This window comes from Anabrus simplex, chromosome 2 (assembly GCF_040414725.1).
Source record: "Anabrus simplex isolate iqAnaSimp1 chromosome 2, ASM4041472v1, whole genome shotgun sequence".
Lineage (NCBI taxonomy): Eukaryota > Metazoa > Arthropoda > Insecta > Orthoptera > Tettigoniidae > Anabrus > Anabrus simplex.
Window position 1 is genome coordinate 95,795,854 of NC_090266.1, and position 26,731 is coordinate 95,822,584.

The 26,731-nt window shown below is 40.7% G+C and overlaps 1 protein-coding gene across 1 annotated transcript in view; it reads left to right on the forward strand.

Moving 5' to 3' along the window:
* The first annotated feature begins 1,362 nt into the window (after positions 1-1,362).
* The window catches only part of LOC137498620 (uncharacterized), a 79,995-nt gene continuing 54,626 nt past the window's right edge, over positions 1,363-26,731 (forward strand). Inside the window, exon 1 of the mRNA XM_068226478.1 lies at positions 1,363-1,394. The gene's annotated coding sequence lies outside the window, so the exon portion shown is untranslated. The remainder of the gene's footprint in view (positions 1,395-26,731) is intronic.

The following is a 26,731-nucleotide window of genomic DNA, read 5'->3' on the forward strand; positions in this document are numbered from 1 at the left end:
TTGTCCTAAACGGGCGCTTGTATATAAGTATGTTCATACTGTAAGCATAAACAAAGTCCGCCTCTGTGGTGTAGTGGTTAGCGTGAGTAGCTGCCACCCCCGGAGGTCCGGGTTCGATTCCCGTCTCTGTCACGAAATTTGAAAAGTGGTACGTGGGCTGGAACGGGGTCCAATCAGCCTCGGGAAGTCAACTGAGTAGAGGTGGGTTCGATTTCCTCCTCAGCCATCCTGGAATTGGTTTTCCGTGGTTTCACACTTCTCCTCCAGGCAAATGCCGGGATGGTACCTAACTTAAGGCCACGGCCGCTTCCTTCCCTCTTCCTTGCTTATCCCATCCAATATTCCCATCCCTGCACAAGGCCCCTGTTCAGCATAGCAGGTGAGGCCGCCTGGGCGAGGTACTGGTCATTCTCCCCAGTTGTATCTCCCGCCCCAAAGTCTGAAGCTCCAGGACACTGCCCTTGAGGCGGTAGAGGTGGGATCCCTCGCTGCGTCCGTGGGAAAAACCGAACCTGGAGGATAAACAGATTAAGAAGAAGAAGAAGAAGAAGAAGAAGAAGAAGAAGAAGCACAAACAAAAGTGGTACTATGACGTTGCCCTATACAGTGTTAAATCGCATTGATTGACTTTAGTACGGTGTTTCCAGCATTGCTATGCCATGAAGTGCACATTCCTGTGTTTAGGCCTATTAAGTTATATATCAGAAAAGGCACGTACGTTAAGTCTACTGATTAACCTTGTCGGCCGGTAAATAGCACACACTACGTCCGCTGAAAGGCGTATTTTGTACTCTGGAATCATGCTATAAAACGAAGCGCGAATACAACTAATTGTAGCTCTTTTCTTATTAATGATGAAAAACTTGTTGAAGGTGTTCAGCACACAGCTGACCATGTGCAGCTGCAGTAGGTAAAAATAAACATGTAGAAATATTCTTCAGAATCGTTCAGTTCAAATCAGTTAGTTCGTTCTTAACTATTCGAAGAATGAAGCCGCAGTATGCGGTTTGGAAATCTTCGGCTTGTTCCGTAAGGGTTCGGCCATGAGGCAGAAGTACGCCCATCAGGAGCTAACGTTGAGTGGGATACACTACACGTTAGCGGAAATGAATTTTGGACTACTTGAGTCAAGCCTCGAATGATCAGGTACTTCGAAAACTCTATTGCCACTACTCTACTGACATAATCTAAGGCATAAGCAATCTCAGCATTAAAAATTCAAATAGTGTTTACAAACAATGCAAGTGAGACCTACAAATAAGACTGCTATAACTCGTTGGGAATCCCCTTAACTAACGTAGTTAGAGAGACGTTCTCACCGGAACGTGTACGTGTTTCCGCCTCTCGGTCTTTCTTCTTCTTGGCTTGGTCGTGGACGGCGGTGCATAGAACAGGTAATTCCCTCGCTGCAGCTAAGAACTTCTCGTTTTTTCCTCTCGTTAATTCAACAAGAAACTGTTATTCATCTTATTTGTTCTAAACTGAACAGATAAATAAAATTGTAGGCATTCAAAGGAGAATTTATTTGAGTGATGCAACTTACTAGGTTCGAGTAACCTCCATTCTTTCAAAAGTGTTTTGTACATGATATCGAGGATTAGGTGTAAATCTTGAGCATAATATGCGAATGTTTTTAAAGATGCAAGCATTCCACATGTCTTTGTTTCTTTAATATTTGCATATCTGTCATGTGAATTTCGAAATTATGTCTTTTGTAAGAAAAATTACCTTCAGAGGCGGACATTTTGTTTTTCAACTGTGTATTATTTCGAGTGGTTGTTTAAGTTCAAGGGTGTTCTCCTCAGATAAAATATCATTTATGATCACAGTATCTCCGTATGAACATGTGCATTGGTTAAAATTATCATTTCATAAATCTGTGATATGGAAATTTTTCTTCCGCCATATTAGGCTGGGTATTCACAATGGTGGTATCCTATTACTATTGGCAAACCTCGAAAAAGTTTTTGGTAGGAAACATTATGTAATGTTGTTGAGAGATACAGTGAAGACATTTTCGGTGCTACATACGTAAAATTTCAGAAGATATTCTGCGTGATTAATGTACACTAACTTACATGCGACGCGTCATTACGCGTAGGATTTCCGGAATTCGTAAGTTTCCCTGCTGGAATTCGGGCCTCTCTGTATTTTTTGTGTTGTATCTATTGTATTATTTCCTGCCGCTACCCACCCATCATTCGTTTTATGTTATAAATTACCTGGTGTCTCACAACCTGCAAGACATGGATGGCGTCTACAGGGCCCTGAACTGACCAGGCTTTGTTTCCTGCTGCTTATTTCCTCCCTCTCATGTCACCAATCCTACTTTTGCTAACAAACTTTATTTATCCATTGACCTCAAATCTGCTGTGTGCTCTGGAGTGACGGCGTCCTTCAGTCTTATGTGTCGTGACATGTTAAATGTGGATCTGACTTTGTTTCTTGTTACCGTACTTATGATTTGCTCTCACTCCGATATTCTAAGTCTTACCTCCAGAAACAAATTTTGATTATTCATTGACTTTGAATCTGTTGTTCTTTTGAGTGAAGGTGGCCTCCAGTTTTAAGGCTACTATCTCCTTTCCCATTCTAATTCCCTGGAGTTAAGACACCACCTTTTTCCTCTCAGGTCTTTCAATATGAAGCAGTCATTCTCCTTATTATATAATATAAATTTCAAGATGATATCCTTCAAAATTCCTTTCTCAACACCCCAAAATTCTTTCCTCCACAATATTTTCTCATGAAACTGCCTATCAAGTAATAAATTATAGCCATTGATTTGTTTCATTTTCCCTCTGAAGAAATAAGCACCCAGGTCAAAAATAAATCTCTCTCTCAAGAAAGGCTACTTAACACCAGGTAAAATTACCTCTGGCCTGGATAATCACCTGGCAATAACCACCTGAATTTAATTTGATGGGTATTAGCAGGTATGCTACATCAAGGTGAATCCACTCACTCACCAAGAGATCCTGTAATTCCAACAAAATTTGGGGATGCCAATGTCTGTTTCACCTGCTTCTGCAAATAGTCCAGCAGATTTTCCATGGGTGTTCAACTCCATTTGTTCATTAGATTCAGTTCCCTTCTCAAAGTTGATTCAGAAATTTATTGGAATGGTCCTACATTGATAGGGTTCAGCAATTTCTGTCTGATCTGAAACTGATTTTCAATGATTACTTTGTGGGCCAGACCAGGAGTGACAGGGAATCTGAATGTTTCTGAAACCATGCATATATGCTAAGCCTTGTGAACACAGCAGTTGAGATCTTTGAAGATGGAAGTGTTTATAGAATAGTCACAATTGTGTATGTAGAGATACACAGTTCATGTTCACAGCCACCTACATGCACGGGCCAAATTCTTTGTATGAAAAACATCACCACAATATCACAGACCCACTTCCTGCTTGAACTACAACCACAATACACTCCTCTCCTCAGGTCCTTCAATATAAATAATTTCTTCATCTTATTTTATAATATGCTTTATTGTGCTGTGGGTAAACTCTATGTCTTGTATCACTGGAAAAAATACTTGGAAAACTATTTCTGATCTGCTTAAGTCCAATGTTAGTGTTCTCAAGCCCATTGAAGATATACAGTTTTATATATGACAGTGAGCAGTGCCCCGTTACATGTTTATCAACTCCATATGTTCATTAGATTCAGTTCCCTTCTCAAAGTTGATTCAGAAATTTATTGGAATGGTCCTACATTGATAGGGTTCAGCAATTTTTGTCTGATCTGAAACTGATTTTCAATGATTATTTATTTAGTGTACGATGCTACAGTTGACAAACAATTCTATGTACATATTCTTGACACAAAGAAAGATATACAGTTGACTCTATACACACCTTAAAATAAATAAATATATACAAAATCCACATTAAAGTGGTTAATATGGAGGGTTTTCAGTTTCTTATAGACAAATGCCCAGCTCTTCCGACCAAGAGAGTACCTCATACGATGTATGTTCTCAATGGAAGCAGTGCAAGCATGCAGAGTACAGTCCTTCATAATGTGCACAACAGTTTGCATTTCAGCACCACAGTCATAAGTCTTTCCATCCCCATTGATGTAGTGCAGAAGAACTTCTTCCAACTCTGCAGCGTATCCTGTTAAGTGTGGTCCAGGTGGAGTGAGGAAAGTTGAACCCAGGCAACTTTGTAGTTGAATCTCTGATGTTGACAATGCCATGATGTTTGCTATTTTAATCTTACTATCAATGGGTAGAGAAGGGTCCACCTACTCAATAACATTAATACCATAAATACCATTAATGGTATTGAATAGGTGGACCCTTCTCTACCTTTTGATAGTGATCAATTGTCAATATGGACTATAATGAAATTCATAACCTATTTTAATCTTAGCTTACCATTTTGTATGATCTTGGGCATCATGTGGTCTTAAGGTGAGAGTCTTCCTATCTGCATTTACTATGTCATACCAGCATTGCTTTGGATATCCACATGGACGTTGACTATTAATTTCAAAGGAGTCAGTGAAATTGGCAACTGTAAGGTGCAGCATGCAAGACGTGACTATATGTCCCCTTTTCTGTAAAGGGTACGCTGCCCATTTGCTGGCAAACAGTCTCGTTTCTGACATGATGCAGGAATATGATGCCCTTCGACTAATGGAGCATGGACATTTCCATGTTGTATATGTTTGTCAGTTGGTTGACATTCTACACCATATAAAGTAACAGGATGAAATAACATGCGGTATATTTTGAACTTCCATTGTAGTGGCATCCTTCTGTCACTGTAGATGCCTATGACTTCCTTCCATCTCATCCACTCTGCCTTTATTCACTTTGCAGTTCTTTACCTATCCCAACATCAGCCTGCAGATGAGATCCTTGATACCTGAAGCTTACAATCTTTGTAAAGATTTCTCCATCAACTTGGATGGAGCTGTTGTTTGGGATGATGTCCAGGTTTTTGGTCTTCTTTTCCTTCAGTCTATGATCATAATATGATAGAAGGCTGTTCCAAACTTCAACTTGAGGCTGCAATCCTCTTTTGATGGTCTCAGGAAATGCGGCATCATCTGTGTATCTTCTTTGCAGGTCCCATGTGATTATATCTATGGTGAGGACAAAGAGCAATGGGAACAGTACAGAGTCCTGGTGAACACTGGCTTTTACTGGGAAGCTCTCTGAGATGCTGATAGCATAAAGTCATATGTGGTATTTGTGTATAGCATCTTGATCCATTTGATAAGCATTTCTGGTACAGATGGGCACTAAATGCATATCAGATCACATGATGTGCTTGCTAGCTGCTTTACGTCACACCGACACAGATAGGTCTTATGGCGATGATGGGACAGGGAAGGGCTAGGAGTGGGACGGAAGCGGCCGTGGCCTTAATTAAGGTACAGCCCCAGCATTTGCCTGGTGTGAAAATGGAAAACCACGGAAAACCATATTCAGGGCTGCCGACAGTGGGGTTCGAACCTACTATCTCCCGAATACTGGATACTGGCCGCACTTAAGCGACTGCAGCTATCGAGCTCGGTCACATGATGTGAAGCAGGGTTGAAAGCCTCTTCAAGATCAAGGAAGACAATATGCAGTGGCTGTTGTTTCTCTTGGTGCTCTTCAAAGAGTATTCTGGCAGCAAGGACTGCATCAGCTTTTCCAGCATCCTTGATGAAGCCACACGTGTTAGTGCTGATGTCGATGATATCACACAGTTGTTGATCTAGGATTCTCTCAAAAATTCTTATTGTGTGTAACAGGAGTGAATTGGATGGTAATTTGCACATCCTTCTGGACTTTCATCAGCCACAATGTTCCATATTCCAGGTTCTCCAGTGTAACTACCATTGAAGATTTCAGTCATAATCTTGAGTTGGCCCTCCATATTTTTGACCTCAGGGAGAGGTTGTTCCAGTATTGTAAATTCCCAGCCTGTTGGCGGTCAGGTACATTTCCAAGGTATTTTCACCAGACACATTTCTGTAGGCCCCCATACCCGTCTATCACCTTGAGACACACCCTTGTGGGTTGACAGGCCCCCCCAAGGTTTGTCCATTTTCCAGACTCCACTCACAAACTGTACACTTACATACACGATCACCTTGTTGAAGAGAATATGCCACGGTTATCTTATACGGCTTTAAGTATAAAAATTTGGTAGATTTCTGCACAGATCCATATGAGTTTTCCACTTGTTGCTCAAGATGACAGTCACTTTTTAGGAGAATTTTCCAAACAATAACAAATGTCATCTAATTTTTCATCAGCATATAAATCAATGGTAAGACCCTAATACAATTTGTTGGGGGGTGATATCTGTCAAAAAGTAATGTCACAAAATTGTTGTTAATTCTGCGCTGGGAGGACTTGGGAGTAGAGAGACAAGCTGCTCGACTAAGCAGGATATTTGAGCAGTCAGCGATGGGATGGCGTGGAATGATATTAGTATACAAATAACCTAGAAAACAGTTTATAAAGATAACACTGGAATTTAAGAGGACAGACTGGGTCAAATATTAATTTATAGGAAGTGGAATTAGTGACTGGAATAATTTATTAAGGGAGATGTTTGGTAATTTTCGGCTTGTTTGAAATAATTTCAGAAAAGGCTAATTAAACTAAGAACTGACAGGGAATCTACTACTTGGGAAACAGCCCTAAATGCAGATCAGTGGTGACTGATTGATTGATCAATTGATTGATTACACAATGAAGAAAAAGCAAAATACACATACAATTGAGAACAGTTGAAATATGACTTTGACAATGGACATATGTACACACCAAACGAAGCCTAGGGATAGGAAACTAAATATGTGATGGCATGTAATGCCTCCCTCTCCTGTGCACGGCTAAGAAGTTGGGAGCTCAGAGCACCCCACAAGGCTGGAGTAAAGCATATCTGTCCACTATGTAGTATAATGAGCAAAGCAGAATCAAGATGTAACAAAGCTAGTGCAGTGACTGACAATTACAATCAATGGTATTTTTTAGGGAAGAAGTTAGCTTCTGTACAAAACTATCATTCCATCGGTTTGCTTTCAGACCAACTTTTCTAGAATGGATTAAAAAATAGGTGGACACAGAATATCTTATTTATAAGTTGGAAGTAACAAATATGAAATTAGTGAGAATGATTGCAGCAGGAGGGTACTCAGAATGATAAAATACAGGCTAAATTAGGAGTGTACTCGATGGATGAAGCTAAATGTTTAAAGCGGCTTTGGTGGTGAAGTCAAGCAATTTTTAATCAATTTTTAATGATATAGTGATAAGTGGTGTGGAACTAAATAAAGCCACATAGCTAGTGGGAAATGTAAGATTATGTAGATGGGTAGCTAATTATCACAAATTTGCAGAATGAACACTGAAGTACATAACGGTCTACAGTGAAGATATATGGCTGGGCTGAGTGACTCAGATTGTTGAGGAACTGGCCTTCTCACCCCATCATGGCAGGTTCGATCCTGGCACAGACCGGTAGTATTGGAAGGTGCTCAAATATGTCAGACTCATGTCAGTAGATTTACAGGCACATAAAAGTATGCTGTGGGACTAAATTTCCAAATCTTGCCAGCTTTGAAAACCATAAAAGTAATTAGTGGGACGTAAAAGCAATAACATTAGTATTATTATGACATATGGATGTGTGTACTTTTCCTTATTCTGTTCTGTGATGGTATTGTCCCTCTGAAATGTTTTAAAATAACCTATATTCACTCTTTAACTTAGGTTCTCTTATCTTTCTGACATCCCTGATAAATTTTATGAGATGTTACTTGACCAGTTATATAATCAATCAAAAAATTTTCTTCATTAGTGGGTTTTGCTAATAATAGGAGTATAGATGATGCTAATTCTCAGCACTAGAAACTATTATTTTATTAGTACCAGACATAAATTTATTGACATACACATTACAGTATCGCACAAGGAAAGAGACTTGTGTCATTCTCAGTTTCATGGAATAGGTACTACACTCTTCATTAGTCTCAGAGAACATTTGCATTCATACCTGTTGCATGTTCCCTATAAACTCCTGCCCATTGCTAAGTTGCTTAAAGACTTTCAAAGAAACAAGCTGAGAAGTATACTTTACCACCTGAACAAATAATAACATTCATCAATGTGGATTGTTCCCTCAGTTGCTTTGTCTTTATTTTTTTTTCCATGTGCAGTTATTGGGAGTCTGGTATTGGTTAATCTAGGTAATAGTAATGTTCGCTATACCTAGTTGTCAGTGAGTAATTCCTCAGGTTTGAGGCAAACAAGTGGAATACTGAAAATTTCAATCAATTTCAATCAATACTGATCTGCATTTAGGGCAGTCGCCCAGGTGGCAGATTCCCTATCTGTTGCTTTCCTAGCCTTTTCCTAAATGATTTCAAAGAAATTGGAAATTTATTGAACATCTCCCTTGGTAAGTTATTCCAATCCCTAACTCTCCTTCCTATAAATGAATATTTGCCCCAGTTTGTCCTCTCGAATTACAACTTTATCTTCATATTGTGATCTTTCCTACTTTTATAAACGCCATTCAAACTTATTTGTCTACTAATGTCATGCCACGCCATCTCTCCGCTGACAGCTCGGAACATACCACTTAGTCAAGCAGCTCTTCTTCTTTCTCTCAGTTCTTCCCAACCCAAACATTGTAACATTTTTGTAATGCTACTCTTTTGTCGGAAATCACCCAGAAAAAATCGAGCTGCTTTTCTTTGGATTTTTTCCAGTTCTTGAATCAGGTAATCCTGGTGAGGGCCCCATACACTGGAACCATACTGTAGTTGGGGTCTTACCAGAGACTTATATGCCCTCTCCTTTACATCCTTACTACAACCCGTAAACACCCTCATAACCATGTGCAGAGATCTCTACCCTTTATTTACAATCCCATTTATGTGATTACCCCAATGAAGATCTTTCCTTATATTAACACCTAGATACTTACAATGATCCCCAAAAGGAACTTTCACCCCATCAACACAGTAATTAAAACTGAGAGGACTTCTCCTATTTGTGAAACTCACATTCCAACCCTTGAGGGTCGTAGTGAAATATAGTGATATATTAACACAACTCTGCAAAGGTGGATATAGGCTGTTGCATTGTTTTTATAAGAGTGACATTATTCAACCAAATCATACAAATAGTGAACAAAATCGCTGAATGCTCTAGTAAAGAGAAGGTGTCATTACACAGCTAAAAAGCTGCTTGGCAGTAGGCCTATTAGAGATCCTCAAAATGTGACATAATTGGTTAAAAAAATGATGAATAGAATTCATTGCAGTTTAGGAGGACTGATGGGTATTCTGTACACCATTTCTACTATGGAAAATTGAGATTTTCCTCAAAGACTAAGGTTTGGGGGACAAATTGTGTCCCAGCACCTAATTTCATTCCGCTAGGTATATCCAGTTTTCACGATTGGTATCTAATATTTAGCCACGCGCACTCACATAGCCTCATCCTGTTGTCTTGTTGTGAGAGTCAGTTGGGTGTGCATTACATTCAGTTTCCGTTTACAAGGAGGATTCATTTTTCATGTTGAGTTGAGTTTATGCAGCATTCAGATTAAGAGCTGTTGTTCCTAGAATGAGCACTGATATGTGTATGAAATACTGGAATACATTTCAGTCATGTGGTGCTACACCCTGGTGTGTAATCGCTACAGTGAGGAGGTTGGCATGAGCTACTTTAACGGCCATTATAATAAATCAGGGAATGTTCGTAATTTTGTCCCCTTCAGTTTATTTCTTATTTATGAAGTTTATTATTATTTTCAGATGGGAAAATGTAAGCAGTGGGATAAGAAGGCTATGAAAAGACTATTAAGGCAGTAAGGGACAAGATAATGGGTTATAAATGTGCAAGTAAAGTGTTTGACGAGCAACACTGAAAAACTATTTTATGAAGAATACCAAGAAAATATTTTTTATAAATGCGCAACACAGTTTCTGTTAGGCATGTAAACGATTGAATGATGTGGGTAGATTTGGCAGTTGGAGGAATTATTACGAGAATTGTCTCAGTGTATTCACCATGTGAGGGTGCAGATGAGGATGGAATACACAAGCTTTATGAAGCATTGAGTGACATCATAGTCAGGGTCAACAGTAAGGATAGGATAGTGCTAATGGGTGATATCAATGCAAGAGTTGGAAATAGAACTGAAGGATATGAAAAGGTAATTGGTAAATGTGGGGAAGATATTGAGGCTAATAAAAATGGGAAGCATCTGCTGGACGTCTGGGTTAGTATGGGTTTATCAGTTATGAATACATTCTTCAAGCATACCAGATCCATAATAGACTATATCTAACTGAATTTAAATTCAGGAAATCTATTAGGAATGTATGGGTTTTCTGGGGATTTTTTTTATCAATCAGACCACTATATGATCAGTAGAGAACTAAGTACCTGTAGGGCTATGATAGAGAAAGGCAAATCTGTCTGCAAACACACAAGGGTAGCAAATCTCCAGGACGAGGGAAATTAGACAGAAGTACATGGATATAATTAGTGAGAAGTTCCAAACAGTGGACAGTAAGCAGGTTCAGGATATAGAAAAAGAAGTTGTGGCATACAGGAATGCTGTAGTAGCAACAGCAAGGGAATGCCTAAGAAAAACTGTGTGTAAAGTTATGAAAAGGCTAACATCTTGGTAGAATGATGAAGCGAGAGCAGCTTGTAAACGTACAAAGGAGGCTTATCAGAAATGGCTCCATACAAGGCCTGATGCAGACAGGGAATTGTACATAAATGAAAGAAACAGAGCAAAACAAATAGTTGGTGAATCCAAAAAGAAATCTTTGGAAGACTTTGGTAATAGAACTGAAGGATATGATCAGTGTTTTGGGTAATTCAGGTGAACTCATAATACACAGTTCAAAAAATTTAGGGTAACACATTTTGTAACTTCTGGTATCTGAACATTAATTTGGTAGATGGGGTTCTAATGGTTGTACAGCATACCTTGAGAACTTAGCTACTCAGGGTATGTCAAATGGATGTTACAACACCCATAGGTGTAGCCATGCAATAAGCTGTCAGGTGTCCCCTCAAAACAAAGTGAATAGCAGTGCGTCCATGTGTTGTTGTGAGGTACACAGACTACTGCAGTCATTTGAGTACATTGTATGTAAACCAGCACATCCCATGAGACATCTTAACAAGGTTCAAGTTGCAAGGACCGTCACTTTGATCCAGGAAGGATGGACTTTTAGTTGTGTTGTTTTGGATCTGAATGCCTCTCCATCAGTTAGTCAACGCTTGTGGAATGGCTACAGTGAGACAGGCCAGTTCATAAGGAGGGTTGGACAAGGTCATGGACGCATGACAACTCCACAGGATGACTGATCATCTGTATGTTGCGGCGTCGTTTCAGCAACTGGCAGAGAACTGCAACAAGACTTCAGGAGGGTCACTGGAGTCACTGTGTCTCACCATACAGTAACAAGCAGGTTAAAAGAAGTGTCTTTTTGACCCAGACATCCTGTTTGAGTGCCCCATTTAACTCAGCAAAATCGGGCAGCTTGCCTTCTGTTTGCCCATACCCACGTCAATTGGCAACTTCGCCAATGGAGAACTTTGTTGTTCACAGACGAGTCCAGATTTCCCCTTACACAGCGTGGTGGCCGTCAATGGTGTGGAGATGCCATGTAAAGCAGTACATGCCAAATGTTGTCCAGGAAAGCGACCGATTCGGACAAGGTTCTGTGACGGTGTCGGGTGGCATCAGTATTGATGACCATTCGGATCTTGTCATTGCCCGTGGTAATCTTACCACTGCGGGGTGCATTGAGCAGATACCGCTACATCATGTGTTGCTTACTGCATACGGTGTTGGCCCTGAATTCGTACTTATGCACGACAATGCCAGGGCTCATGTAGCACGCATTACCAGAGCAGTCTTGTGATAACTGGTCCTTCAAGAGATGGAATGGCCAGCAGTGAGTCCCGACCTTAATCCCATCGAGTGTGTGAGGGATAGGCTTGACAGAAGTGTTTGTGAGTGTCCTGTTCCACCACAGACTCTCCAAGACCTCAAAACGTTTCTCATTGAAGAATGGGACCTGATACTGCAACGTGACCTCCATCGACTTATACAGAGCATGCCACTTACATGACAAGCTGTGGTAAATGCTCATGGAGGACATACACCATACTGAAGCCCTCCAACTGTGATAAAAATCCACCGTGGAGGACAGTTATCACTTTGTTTTTGCCCTTATTTGGACATTCCAATTTGTGTTGTGAAAATGAACATGAATTCATCGATGTTCTATTGTGTACTTCAACGGTAAAGAATAAAGGTATAGTCAGTAATATACCTGGGTGTGAGGTATTATTTTGTGGAGCATGGCATACACTCCAAAATATGTTCCACTATTTTTTGAACTGTGTAAATACCAGGCAATCACAGGACAGGTGGAGGAATATTTCAAAAATCTTCTCAACGTAAAAGGAAATCTTCATGGTGGTGTTGCGAACAATGGATCTAATGGGGAGGATGAATATGATGTTGGTGAAATTATCTTCGAGGAAGTGGAAAGGATGGTAAATAAACTCCATTTTCATAAAGCAGCAGGAATAGATGAAATTAGACCTGAAATGGTGAAGTATAGTGTGAAGGCAGGGATGAAATGGCTTTGTAGAATAATAAGATTAGCATGGAGTGTTGGTGAGGTACCTCCAGATTGGACAAAAGCAGTAATTGCACCTGTCTATAAGCAAGGGAACACGGAGGATTGCAACAACTACTGAGGTATCTAATAGATTAGTATACCAGGCAAAGTATTCACTGGCATCTTGGAAGAGGGGGTGCAATCAATGGTTGAGAGGAAGCTGGATGAAAACCAGTGTGGTTTCAGACCACAGAGGGGCTGTCATGATCAAATTTTCAATATGTGCCAGGTAACTGAAAAATGGTACGAGAGGAATAGACATTTGTGTTTACGTTTCTTAAATCTAGAAAAAGCATATGACAGGGTGCCAAGTGAAAAGATCTTCACCATACTGGGGGACTATGGAATCAAGTGTAGATTATTAGAATCAATCAGTGGCATTTATGTTGACAATTGGGCTGCAGTGAGAATTGAAGGTAAAATGAATTCTTGGTTCAGGGTACTTACAGGGGTTAGGAAAGCTGTGATCTTTTACCTTTGTTGTTCGTAGTTTACATGGATCATCTGCTGAAAGGTGTAAAGTGGCAGGGAGGGATTGAGTTAGGTGGAAATGTAGTAAGCAGTCTGGCCTATGCTGACGACTTGGTCTTAATGGTAGATTGTGCCAAAAGCCTGCAGTTAATAAAGTATTTAGTATGTGTGTTCTCCCAGGATGTTAATATAGTAAGTGAGATTGAATCAAGATGCAGTAAAGCTAATGCAGTGAGCTCGCAGTTGCGTTCAACAGTATTCTGTAAGAAGGAAGTCAGCTCCCGGACGGAATTATCTTTCATTGGTCTGTTTTCAGATAAACTTTACTTTATGGGAATGAAAGCTGGGTGGACTCAGGATATCTTATTCATAAGTTAGAAGTAACAGACATGAAACTAGCGAGAATGATTACCGGTACAAACAGGTGGGAAGAATAGTGGGAGGGTATTTGGAATGAGGGGATAAAGACTAAGTTAGGAATGAACTCAATTGATGAAGCTGTGGTGGGATCATGTGAGGCGAATGGAGAAGGATAGCTTACCTAGGAAAATAATGGACTCTGTTATGGAGGGTAAGAGAAGTAGAGGGAGACCAAGACGACAATGGTTAGACTCAGTTTCTAATGATTTAAAGATAAGAGGTATAGAACTAAATAATGCCACAGCACTAGTTGCAATTAGAGGATTGTGGCAACATTTAGTAAATTCACAGAGGCTTGCAGACTGAACACTGAAAGGCATAATGGTCTATAATGATGATGATTGTATGTATGTATGTACTTTTCATAAATTTGGTGAGGGCAAAATTATGAACACATTTTTGGTGGTTCGTTTTTGTAGTGTTTATGTTTATGTCTGACTACCTTATGTTATAACAGTTTCATTGTAATTTTCCTGTAAGTGGAGAATATATTCAATAATATATATACCAATTAGCCTTGTCCATAATATTCCTGAATTTCTGCAAGTCCAAATTGGCTAAGTCAACAAAATATGGGCACTGTACCTTACAGCATATTCTGAAGAGAATGGTGGGTTGAACTTACATCCACCATTTTTAGAGGCAGTACTCAGATTCCTGTTTTCAGTGTACGATTGTATATCTTAATTTGATCATAATTCTGAGGGCATTTAACTGGTCATTTGTGAACATCTGCATCATAAATTTTGTCAGTGATGGAAGAGTTCATATTGAAATGGTTTTCCTTGATCAGTAATCCCCTGAATTAGTATTCATAATAACATGATCCATAATTTCCTTTTGCTACAATTTTTACCATTATATTTTGAAGTGGTATTGCCTCAGTTCAACTTATAAATCTGTCTTTGCAAGTCAGACAGTGCATAAAAACACTCAATTGTGACAGGGGTCTAAGAAAATCAGTACTGGTATGAACAATGCTGAACAACTCATTGTCCCGAGGAAAAACATCCAACAGAAGATTTTTATATGCCTTGCAATCTTGCTTTACTGGCATGTTGGATAAGTCTTTGTGTACATTACAAAGTCCCTCTTGTAATTCTTTCAGATGAATAACCAGAAAATAAGAATCTACCAGTTATAGTTTAATCGAGTGCATCACTGCAATCTACAGACTTCACTTGACATGTTTTGAATAAAAATGTGCATTAGTGGTTTCTTCCATGACAATCTTATGAACATACATGCAATTTGCTTTACATCACACCTACGCAGATAGATCTAATGGCGATGATGTGATAGGGCTAGGAGGCAAATAGAACCAGCTGTTGCCTTAATTATGGTGCAGGCCCTGCATTTGCTGGGTGTGAAACTGTGAAACCATGGACAACCATCTTCAGGGCTATCAGCGATTGGGGTTCAAATCCACCATCTCCCAAATAAAAGCTCACAGCTGTGCGACCCTAACCGCATTGACCCTTGTTTGGTCCGAACATACCTGGAAGTGACTCATCTGAATCTTCATGTTTCAAATGAGAAAGATGTGGTAGGTAGTGTGACAATATTGGGGGAACAACTAAGATTCTGCAAACACTGGTAAAGGAGACTGCTTGGCAACCTCTATGATGTAATGCAGACCTTTTGTGCAGGTATTGATATGGATTGTCCAATTACATGGCTAAATGGTTAGTGTGCTGGTCTTTGGTCAGAGGGACCTGGATTTGATTCCCAGCCAGTCAGGGTAATTGGTTAATTCCATTGGCTCGGGGACTGAGTGTGTGTGGCGTATTCAGCATTAGAAATCATTCTAAGTAGGCCCGTCATCTTCACAGATATGCAGGTCACCTAATAGGCTGTCTATGAGAAAGAGACCCACACCAGGCCTCTCTGGAGGCCATACACCATTAATTAATTTTGGATTTAAATACTTATTTTTGCAATCCACTGTTTTATGGTTTTTCAAAACTGCAACATTGTCCCTGCCTGTTCAGAATGTCTGTTGCTGTTGTGATCAAGTATTGCTAACATTCTTTGGGTCACCTATTGTTCATGTGGGAAATGTGTTTGCATTTGGGTGTATATTTCAGTCTCTCATTATGATTGGATTCCAAGGTGCTGGTATTAAAAAAATGATTGGTCTCTTTTAAATCATTTGAAAATGAGTATCTGTCATTATTTTCTTCAGAATTTTAAATGTGCAGGAATATTGGGTTAACCAATCTTTGTCATTATACACTGACTGACAGTGACAATGCAACACCAAGGAGGAGTGGTTCGAAAGGAATGAAAGTTGGGGAAAAAACAGAGACGGCACGGATGAATAATTGATGTTTATTTCAAACCGATATGCAGGTTACACAATGCGCACGGCATCGACTCAGTAGGATGTAGGACCACCGCGAGCGGCGATGCACGCAGAAACACGTCGAGGTACAGAGTCAATAAGAGTGCGGATGGTGTCCTGAGGGATGGTTCTCCATTCTCTGTCAACCATTTGCCACAGTTGGTGGTCCGTACGAGGCTGGGGCAGAGTTTGCAAACGGCGTCCAATGAGATCCCACACGTGTTCGATTGGTGAGAGATCCGGAGAGTACGCTGGCCACGGAAGCATCTGTACACCTCGTAGAGCCTGTTGGGAGATGCGAGCAGTGTGTGGGCGGGCATTATCCTGCTGAAACAGAGCATTGGGCAGCCCCTGAAGGTACGGGAGTGCCACCGGCCGCAGCACATGCTGCACGTAGCGGTGGGCATTTAACGTGCCTTGAATACGCACTAGAGGTGACGTGGAATCATACGCAATAGCGCCCCAAACCACGATGCCGCGTTGTCTAGCGGTAGGGCGCTCCACAGTTACTGCCGGATTTGACCTTTCTCCACGCCGACGCCACACTCGTCTGCGGTGACTATCACTGACAGAACAGAAGCGTGACTCATCGGAGAACACGACGTTCTGCCATTCCCTCATCCAAGTCGCTCTAGCCCGGCACCATGCCAGGCGTGCACGTCTATGCTGTGGAGTCAATGGTAGTCTTCTGAGCGGACGCCGGGAGTGCAGGCCTCCTTCAACCAATCGACGGGAAATTGTTCTGGTCGATATTGGAACAGCCAGGGTGTCTTGCACATGCTGAAGAATGGCGGTTGACGTGGCGTGCGGGGCTGCCACCGCTTGGCGGCGGATGCGCCGATCCTCGCGTGCTGACGTCACTCGGGCTGCGCCTGGACCCCTCGCACGTGCCACATGTCCCTGCGCCAACCATCTTCGCCACCAGCGCTGCACCGTGGACACATCCCTATGGGTATTGGCTGCGATTTGACGAAGCGACCAACCTGCCCTTCTCAGCCCGATCACCATACCCCTCGTAAAGTCGTCTGTCTGCTGGAAATGCCTCCGTTGACGGCGGCCTGGCATTCTTAGATATACACGTGTCCTGTGGCACACGACAACACGTTCTACAATGACTGTCGGCTGAGAAATCACGGTACGAAGTGGGCCATTTGCCAACGCCGTGTCCCATTTATCGTTCGCTACGTGCGCAGCACAGCGGCGCATTTCACATCATGAGCATACCTTAGTGACGTCAGTCTACCCTGCAATTGGCATAAAGTTCTGACCACTCCTTCTTGGTGTTGCATTTGCTCTGTCAGTCAGTGTATATAGTACCACGCTCCCATTTTAAACTTTTTTATTACTTTACTTTATTTCCGTGCTCTCAATTCATGAATGTTGCAGGTGTGATACAACAGAGACATAAATCATCCTTTTTAGCCCATCTTTATCCCCTCCACAACTATCAGATGACCACATGATATTGTTGATCAAATTGCTTTTTGGGGAAAAATTTTTAGGGTAATATTTTGTGTCTGTTTTTAGTATATTGGAAAAACCATTTGCTAAATGTCCAATGTCAAATTGATTAATTACATTTTGAAATTCTATTCTTGAAAGTCTCTGTGTACCTCTATGACCATTAGATAAGAAAAGACTGACATTCTGCAGTGTAGAGCAGGATTGCAGTAGCATGATGTTTCCATGTCACCATCTACTATTCCCTATTGTAATATATTGAAATCTACACATCTCAAGAATGTTAAGCACCACCTGTATTTTTTGTGTTTGTGAAGGATGTTTGCTCTAAGAGTTGTTGTATGACAGACATCAGAATGACATGTCACTACCTGAAAGCGGATGTGCAGTCTCAGAACAGTCCAGAAGAGTGAACGGTTACTGTAACCTTTGAACACAACATGACTAAAGTACATTTGTGACCTGTGCAGTATGTAAACTTGCCTCACCTTGCCAAAATTTACTGCTTTTGAACATATGCGTATAGTGACATTGTGTCAGCAAGGTCCCTCGGTGAGGGCAAATGCCATCGTTGATTGCAGTACACAATTGTCAGGACATACAGCCGCTGTCATGTGATGCAAAATATCGTCCTTGCAGTATTCATCCATAGTCAACAACAGCTGCCGATGACCGTTACATGCAAATCCATGCTCCCAGGAACACTGCAGACATCACAATAGTACTGCATAATGCCTTACCATAAGCAGCTGCTAGGACTGTGTCTATGCAGACAATCAGAAATCATCTCCATAGAGACCACCTACACTCAAGAGTTACTTGGCGAGCACCAGCATGTACACCCCAACACAATGGTACCATATAGAGATGGGCAAGGGAACACTTGGATTGGACTCTGGAATAATGGGGGTGGGGCCTTTTTAGGGATGAGTGCCGAATATGTCTAATGCCGGATAACTGTTAGAGGAGGTTTGGTGTAAACCAGGTAATGCCAGACGAGTCTTGTACACCATCCTGTGTGCTCATCAGGGAGGCAATTCAGTCATGATTTGGTGTAGCATTATGTATGGACATTGGATGCCACTCAAGTTGAAGAGTGCAATGTGACTGGTACACGATACTGGAACAGAATCCTCGGGCCCATTGTCCAACAATACTGACAATATTTTGGTGACGGATTCGATCTGCAAGATAACCAAGTGCATCTGCACCACTCCAATCTTGTAAAATTCTTGTTCAGAGAGGCTCCCATCCATCGGATGAACTGGCTTGCAGTTTCTCTAGACATGAACCCAATTTTACATGCCTGTGATATGCTGAAACAGGCAGTGCGATGACAAACGAATCCACCTGTCACCCTAGCTGACCTTCGGAGGGTTGCTGTCGAAGAGTGGGACAATATCAAACAGGGCAGCCCTAACTGCCTTGTGGGCAACATGCCATGGTGGGTCTGGTCATGTTTCACTTCACTTCACTTCACTTCACTTCACTTCACTTCACTTCACTTCACTTCACTTCAAATTGAAAGTCAAGATCAGATTCCCATGTGGGATAGATACACTATTTGATCAAAAGTATCCGGACACCTGGTTGAACATGACGTACAAGTTCATGGCACCCTCCATCGGTAATGCTGGAATTCAATATGGTGTTGGCCCACCCTTAGCCTTGATGACAGCTTTCACTCTTGGAGGCGTACATTCAGTCAGGTGCTGGAAGGTTGCTTGGGGAATGGCAGTCCATTCATCATGGAGCGCTGCACTGGGGAGAGGTAGCGATGTCGATTGGTGAGTCCTGTCACGAAGATGGCATTCCAAAACATCCCATAGGTGTTCTATAGGATTCAGGTCAGGACTCTGTGCAGGCCAGTCCATGACAGGGATGTTATTGTCATGTAACCACTCCACCACAGGCCATGGATTATGATCAGGTGCTTGATCGTGTTGAAAGACGCAATTGCCATCCCCGAAGTGCTCCTTAACAGTGGGAAGCAAGAAGGTGCTTAAAACATCAATGTAGGCCTGTGCTGTGGTAGTGCCATGCAAAACGACAAGGGGTGAAAGCCCCTTCCATGAAAAGCACGACCACACCTAACACCACCGCCTCCAAATTTTACTGTTGGCACTACACACCCTGGCAGATGACTTTCACCGGCATTCGCCATACGCGCACCCTGCCATCGGATCGCCACATTGTGTACCATGATTCGTCACTCCACACAACATTTTTCCACTGTTCAATCGTCCAATGTTTATGCTCCTTACACCAAGCGAGGCCTCATTTGGCATTGACCTGCGTGATGTGTGTTGTATGGGCAGCCGCTCGACCATGAAATCCATGTTTTCTCACCTCCCGCCAAACTGTCATAGTGCTTGGAGTGGATCCTGATGCAGTTTGGAATTCCTGTGTGATGGTCTGGATAGATGCCTGCCTATTACACTTTACGACCCTCTTCAACTGTCGGCGGTCTCTGTCAGTCAACAGACAAGGTCGGCCTATATACTTTCATGCTGTACATGTCCCTTCATCTTTTCACTTCACTATCACATCAGAAACATTGGACCTAGGGATGTTTAGGAGTATGGAAATCTCACGTACAGACTTCTGACACAAGGGACACCCAATCACCTGACCACGTTAGAAGTCCATGAGTTCCGCAGAGCACCCCATTTTGCTCTCTCATGATGCCAAATGACTACTGAGGTTGCTGCTATGGAGTAACTGGCAGTAGGTGGCAGCACAATACACCTAAGATAAAAAAGGTATGTTTTTGGGGGTGTCTGGATATTTTTGATCACATAGTGTAGATGCAAGTAGTTGAAGAATAGTGTTTGTGTTGGTTCTGTCATTGCTTTTTTATTTACATCAATCTTGTTATGCTTCACATAAAGTGTATATTTTCATCCCATTTTTCCCAGCGGTCATCAGAAACCTAGCAGCATACAACTCCAGGTGTTCCAAAACATTTCTAAGGGTCGAATTACTTTTCTGTTTTCAAATTCATTATGCTGTAACAAATGCACTATAGCCAGGAGAGCTGCCTGCTCTCATTTCTTGATTGGTACAGTACTTTTGCATCCATCTCTTGTCACAGGCTAGAGCAAAAGATAGCTTCCACTGAAGTTTCAGTCTTATCCTTGGCTGTGATAGTATGGAAGTTGGTCAGATTGGGTGGTGCTGATTAATGTCATTCGAAGCACAACCAGTGCATCTGAGTGTTATGAAAGGTGTTGCTCATAGGGTTAGTCATGCTGCAATATCACTTTCTGGCCCAGTGAGGAAAGCAATGGCATACTACCTCACACCTCATCTTGCCTAGGGGCCAATGACCTTAGATGTTAGGCCCTTTAAACAACAAACATCATCATCATCTTGCCTAGTATGCCTCATTCTGGTGCTGCCATTGGATATTGTGGTTTTCCTACTACTGTAAAGCTTTGGGTGTTGCTATTTGTGTTTCCAACCAGCCTCTGGGCTGTAGACCTAACAGACAAGACAGCCAGGAGAGTTGAACTGTCCATCACCACAAATGCATGTCTCATAACCTTGCAGCGAATTCAGTATGCTTTGTTTATGCAATATGCAATTTTAACATTTGGTTGGATAAATAAATTTATTAGTGAGTAGAATACTGTTTTCTCAATGAAAATGAAATTCGTAGTCCTGCATGCAGAAAGATCTGAAAGTTTCAAATCTTATACGAAATAAATAATTGGCTGAAGTAATAGCAATGGAACTTAATTGTATATATTTATTTTTGGTTTGTGGACTCCCATTCACACTCATGATTGTTTTGACCAACAGTAATAACCATTAATGTTGAACCAAAATTTCTTCTAGTAACAGCACCTAAGGGACCATGACAAATACTGAGAAAATGGAGCAACATTTGTAGACCCTGCTAAAACAAAAAAAGTACATCAAAAGAGCATTTTCACTGTCAGTCTGTATTTCAAGATCTATCATTATACTTTTTCTTTCCCCACAACTTCATTGTCTTCATCATCACCATCATAATCATCATCATAATCATAAATGTCACTGGATAATGCAAAGAATTATATAAATCACTTGGTACATAATTAAAGTCATCTATATTTCTGAGTATTTTCTTGACAACTTTACACTGTTTGCATTTTTTTGTCATGGTAATCCAAAAAAATGGCCTATTTGTTGAACACTGTGACTTGTCCCAGCTACAGCTGCAGCTATAAATGTCTTGCAATTCATACATAGACATTAAAAACTGTTGACTAATGCCTTCTTCAGTTCATCCTTTTAAAACTGTGGTGAGGCATAATTTCTCTTCAGCAGTCGGTTAAATTTATGTTTCAACAAAATATTTCCTTCAGTATTAAACATTGTTCAAAACTGCTTCCTCAAAATGTCTAGAACACACAGCACTGTACTTTGTGGATGTAAAATTCTGGCTATTTGGTGTTAGCTATCTAAAATTTACATCTTTCTGGAGATTTGACTGGTTTCGGAAACTAGTGGCCAAGAAAATGTAAATTGTTCCAGCATCTTGAATGACACTTAAGACACAGCATTGCCCTGGAAAATATTTTTCTCAATGCAACACTTGAACACAGTTCAGCTCGACTTGTACATGATGATTCATAAACAGCAACACAGGCTGGCTGCACTGTCATGACATCACCAAACTTCAATCAACACAAAGATTCTGAAAAAATATGTATCCCATAACGTTTAATTTTCTTCAGCTTAAGAGTTAATTTTTTAACCTGAACTGCTCCTTTAATGACATTCCAGCCATTGTTTTCAAATTAAGAACCAGATGAGGAATCTGAAACTAGCTTCCACTGAACACAATGAACACAAAAACACAAGAAGTTCCTTATTTGCCCAACACTGATAGCAAGCAAGTTCATCTTCATTCAACATGATGTGGTTAGAACACCTCTTCAGCCAACATGTGATGGGCCAGGTCAAGTCCTATCTCACAGCAGCAAGCACCTGAGGAAGAGACAGCTACAGTGGAAGCAAATTGTCAACATCAATATATAAAAGTCTGCCCTCATTCTAAAACATAATTCACCTACAGACGCAGAAGGCAAACAACAAACAACCATGTTGGACACTCCACCAACTACACCAATTGCAACCATGGTAGTGAACTTTAAACACAGACTAGATCAGGTCCAAAAGTCACATTCCCTCGAATGTGCATGGATGACATCACTGCGGAAGTAGTGGGCAGACGACCCTGGTGACACTTTTGTAAATATAGTCTTTAAACTCACCTATTTCAACCTTCATTGTCTCCTTTGTATGTAAGTTCTTCTGTTCACATACTTGGTCTTAATTTTCTATGCTTTATTAAAAATTAAATTACTAGAAACTGTGCTTTATTTTTGCGAATTTCACAACAAACATCTATACTTAGAATTTACTGTTTTCTCCATTTTATCTAACTTACTGCTTTCATTGGCCTCTTGAACTGGTTTCACATGATATGTACATTGCATGATGGTTTTTCTATAGGAGTCTGACATTATTTTACCTATCTGGTGCATCGCTTCTTTTGCATAAACTATTGTCAATAATTTTGCACATAGTACTGTATATTAGTTAATTATAAATATACATTCTTTTCCCAACATCTGTTGATTATTTCTGGATAAGTTATGTTATGAAACAGATTCACAAAGATTATTGAAGTCATCCAAAATTAAATGCAGAATACAGAAGCTATGTAATTTCACTGCTGGCTTTTCACCAAGGTGACTGTGATTTGAATCCTGGTCATTTTTGATATCAAACATCACACCCTATGGTTTGAATCCACATAAAATTAAAGGTCAAGAAAGCTATTCCATACAGCTGAGGACGTCATCACAGTGGCCAAATGACACAACAATACCTACAGAACATCTCGTAGTTGTCTGGCAAGAGCAAAAACAAAACAAAGAAAGACCAACAAACAAACATGCAACTACAATCGTAATGGGTCTTGACTTGACCTACCAATTGACCTCTGCTCAGCTTGCGGGTCTCCAATTTATGAGGTGACATGCAATCAGCGCGAGTCCTCTTGGACATTTTTCCTGGCTTTCTAGACAGAGCCTGTAACTCAATGACAGATAACTGCTTGAATGTTCTAATATATGTCAAGATGAGATTCAACCAGCCTTCAGATCATGGCAAAAATCCAGAACCTGGTCAGGAATTGATCCCAGGTCCTTCAGGTAAGTGAGAGGTTCACTGCTTCTAGAATGTGGGGCCGGCTCAATGTAAGTCAAATGAGGTGGCAAGCAGAAGTAGAGAGAGAGCGAGAGAGAATCAGTTATATTTTCATGAGCACAAAAATAGTGAATATGTCTATGAGGTTCTTTAGAAGCTGCGTTGACCCTTAGTGAGTCAATTTTAAGGTGAGTATGTAAATATTTAAATACCAGACTGAAGAATTAGTTTTGCTGATCACAGTGGGAACATCAGAGCTAGATGAGTGCATGGCTTCACAGGATTTCATGAGCTAAAACTAAAATAAAATATTTCAAAGCATTTCCAAAGCATTTTTCAGGCTTTTATTAGATCAATCAAAATAAATTAAATATTGAAATTTGCAGTACCTGGAAAATGTAAATGGCATGTCCAAAAATAGGATTACAAGTGTCTCTTCACTTGTGAAAGTAAAGTTTTATGGAAGATCTTCAGATCAGTTAAAGGAGTGATGACTGGAGATGGGCAGGTACGGTACAATCATAAGTGAGATAAAGTGCTTAGATATCCAAACATTATAAGCTACATGAGAATTAAATATCTCATGTGGGCAGGGAATGTCTCAAAAATGGGTACTAATAAATGCCCTTTGAAGCTGATGGTTTCTCTCCCAAGTGGGAAGAGACTATTGGGCTGTCTGAGGGAGAGCTGGAATGCTGGACTACATGCAGACCTGACAGAAATTTGTCACTGGGAATGGCTGGCAGGAGGTCCAGTTATAGGACATAGTAGAGGAAAGATCTCATAGCTGTACACAGTCAATTGAGCCTGGCAGTGATATGATGATTAAACTCTATCCACAAGCTAAATTAGTCATTGTCAGGTATGTTAGGCTCCTTAAGTTGCTGTAAACTGGAAATAGAGCCAAAAAAACCTTTTTAAATACACGGAGGTATTATTTCAAATTACTGTAATCTTATATAAATTTCACCATCCTTTCATAGTTCTTCTTACACTACTGGACACCTGTTTCTGAATTCATGTTAGACCTCAAAATAACAAGTATCTTGATTGTTTCAGAAACTTAAGATACCAATAGTCTCAATACTTGCTCAATCAATGTAACGAATACCGTAATACTTAAATAGACCATAAATACAGAGTATAGTGGAACAATAACTTTAAAATTTACAACAATCAAACTATGTAACTGTGGTAAAAATGGGATGTTGTAATGTGATATTCACCAATTTCAACTGACTTTCATCCATGATTAAATTTTCCAGCTACTTATGAAATTTAATTTGTCACTGAGAAAATGTTACAAGAACAGTATCATCTTCTTCCTTTTCCTTACCCCTTGCCTCTCCCAGTAGCAAATGTGTGTCCACTGCCCGTATTTTTTGTGTTGTTTGCCATGTCAAGTTGGAATGTACACTTTAGTGGTAATTATTTGGTGATTCAACTCATTGTTGGCTCAGTCGTTCATTTGACTTTCTTCCACAATTTCCAGGGTAATCATTTTAGCCACTGCTCTTAAATTTTCTCCTCTATTGGTACAATACCAAATTACTTCCTCATTCTTCAATTGGAGATATGATTCTATCTGGGGATGTCAGCTGTCCATTTCAGAAAGGACAGCGGACACATAGTCAACATTCTGCTTCCCTAGTGGTTGGTCTACTTTCAGCAGCACCAAATAAAACAGGCTGAATGACAGTACAGAAGATTTTTGATTTTATATGATCAATCAATCAATCAATCAATCAATCAATCAATCAATCAATCAATCATCTGAATTTTGGGCTGTCTCACTACCACCTGCTTCCAAGCAGGCATCAATTTGTGGTAGTGAGACAAAATCTCTCATAGTGCATTGGCGCTGCCGGTAGCTGCAATTGGCCTACACAGTGGCCTGCACGGTATGCACTGGCCATGCGTCTTGGTAGGTGTGCTAGGTACCACTGACGAGCCCAGTCTAGCACACTGGGGTGAGGCGCTGGCAACCAGGAATGAGTTAGCTGGAAGATTTATAATGTCCAATAACGGACCATTTATATTGGTATTATAAATTTACTCATTCGGAACAAATGTTCAGATTTCCTTTTGGGAATCGACATCTACACCATCTGATGGCCAAGCAGGCATCAATTTGTGGTAGTGAGACAAAATCTCTCATAGTGCATTGGCGCTGCCGGTGGCTGCAATTGGCCTACAAAATGGCCTCCACGGTATGCACTGGCCATGCGTCTTGGTAGGTGTGCTAGGTACCAACTGATGAGCCCAGCCTAGCACACGGGGGTGAGGCGCTGGCAACCAGGAATGAGTTAGCTGGAAGATTTATAATGTCCAATAACGGACCATTTATATTGGTTTTGGCGTTGTCTGTTGTTGTTCACCACTTCATCAACATAAATTCCTGCATTTACCTCTTCGGTAAGTTTTCCATTTCAGGGATCATAGACACCAGACACTTACATTTCTCTGTTCGTGGTAGGTTCTTACCATGCATTTGGATTGTTCCAATTTCTCTTGTATGTCATCATATATTCCATCTTCATTTTGTTAAGCCTCAGTCTCCACTGTCTCAGCCAATCACTCCATTCCTGGATTAAGAATTGGAGATTTAGCTTGTCTTCCTCAGCTAACATGACACTGTCAGTGGAGAGAATGATCCAGAGTAAAGGTGATGAATACTGAATTTAAGAATGGATTTACCAGATGCTCTTGCAGCAGCTTGAATGTAAGTCCCTGGCTCTACATAAAGTAGCTCTTCCCAGTTGACAAGGTACCCTAGCATGAAGTGTTATTGGAATGCCAGCCAGATGAGGTTACACAGCATATAATCTAAAGCCTTCTTGAGATCTAAGGAAGCAAGTTCTAGCTCCTTACTCTTCTGATGATGATTCTCAATGAAAGCCATGTAGCATGTTTTGCATTGCTTGATCGAAAATTTCTCATAAATCCAGCTTGGAATTTTGGTCATTGGGTGATCTCACAGATCTGCTTGTAGAACACCTTCTCTTGAACACCTTCATTGTGTGAATCTGACGTCAAAATGTGTGATAATTGGCATACTCAGTGAGACTTCTCTTCTTTTTGTAGATGGGCATCATGATGCTTGGTGCCAGTCATGTGACATTTGTCCATCTTTGATTATTTAGTT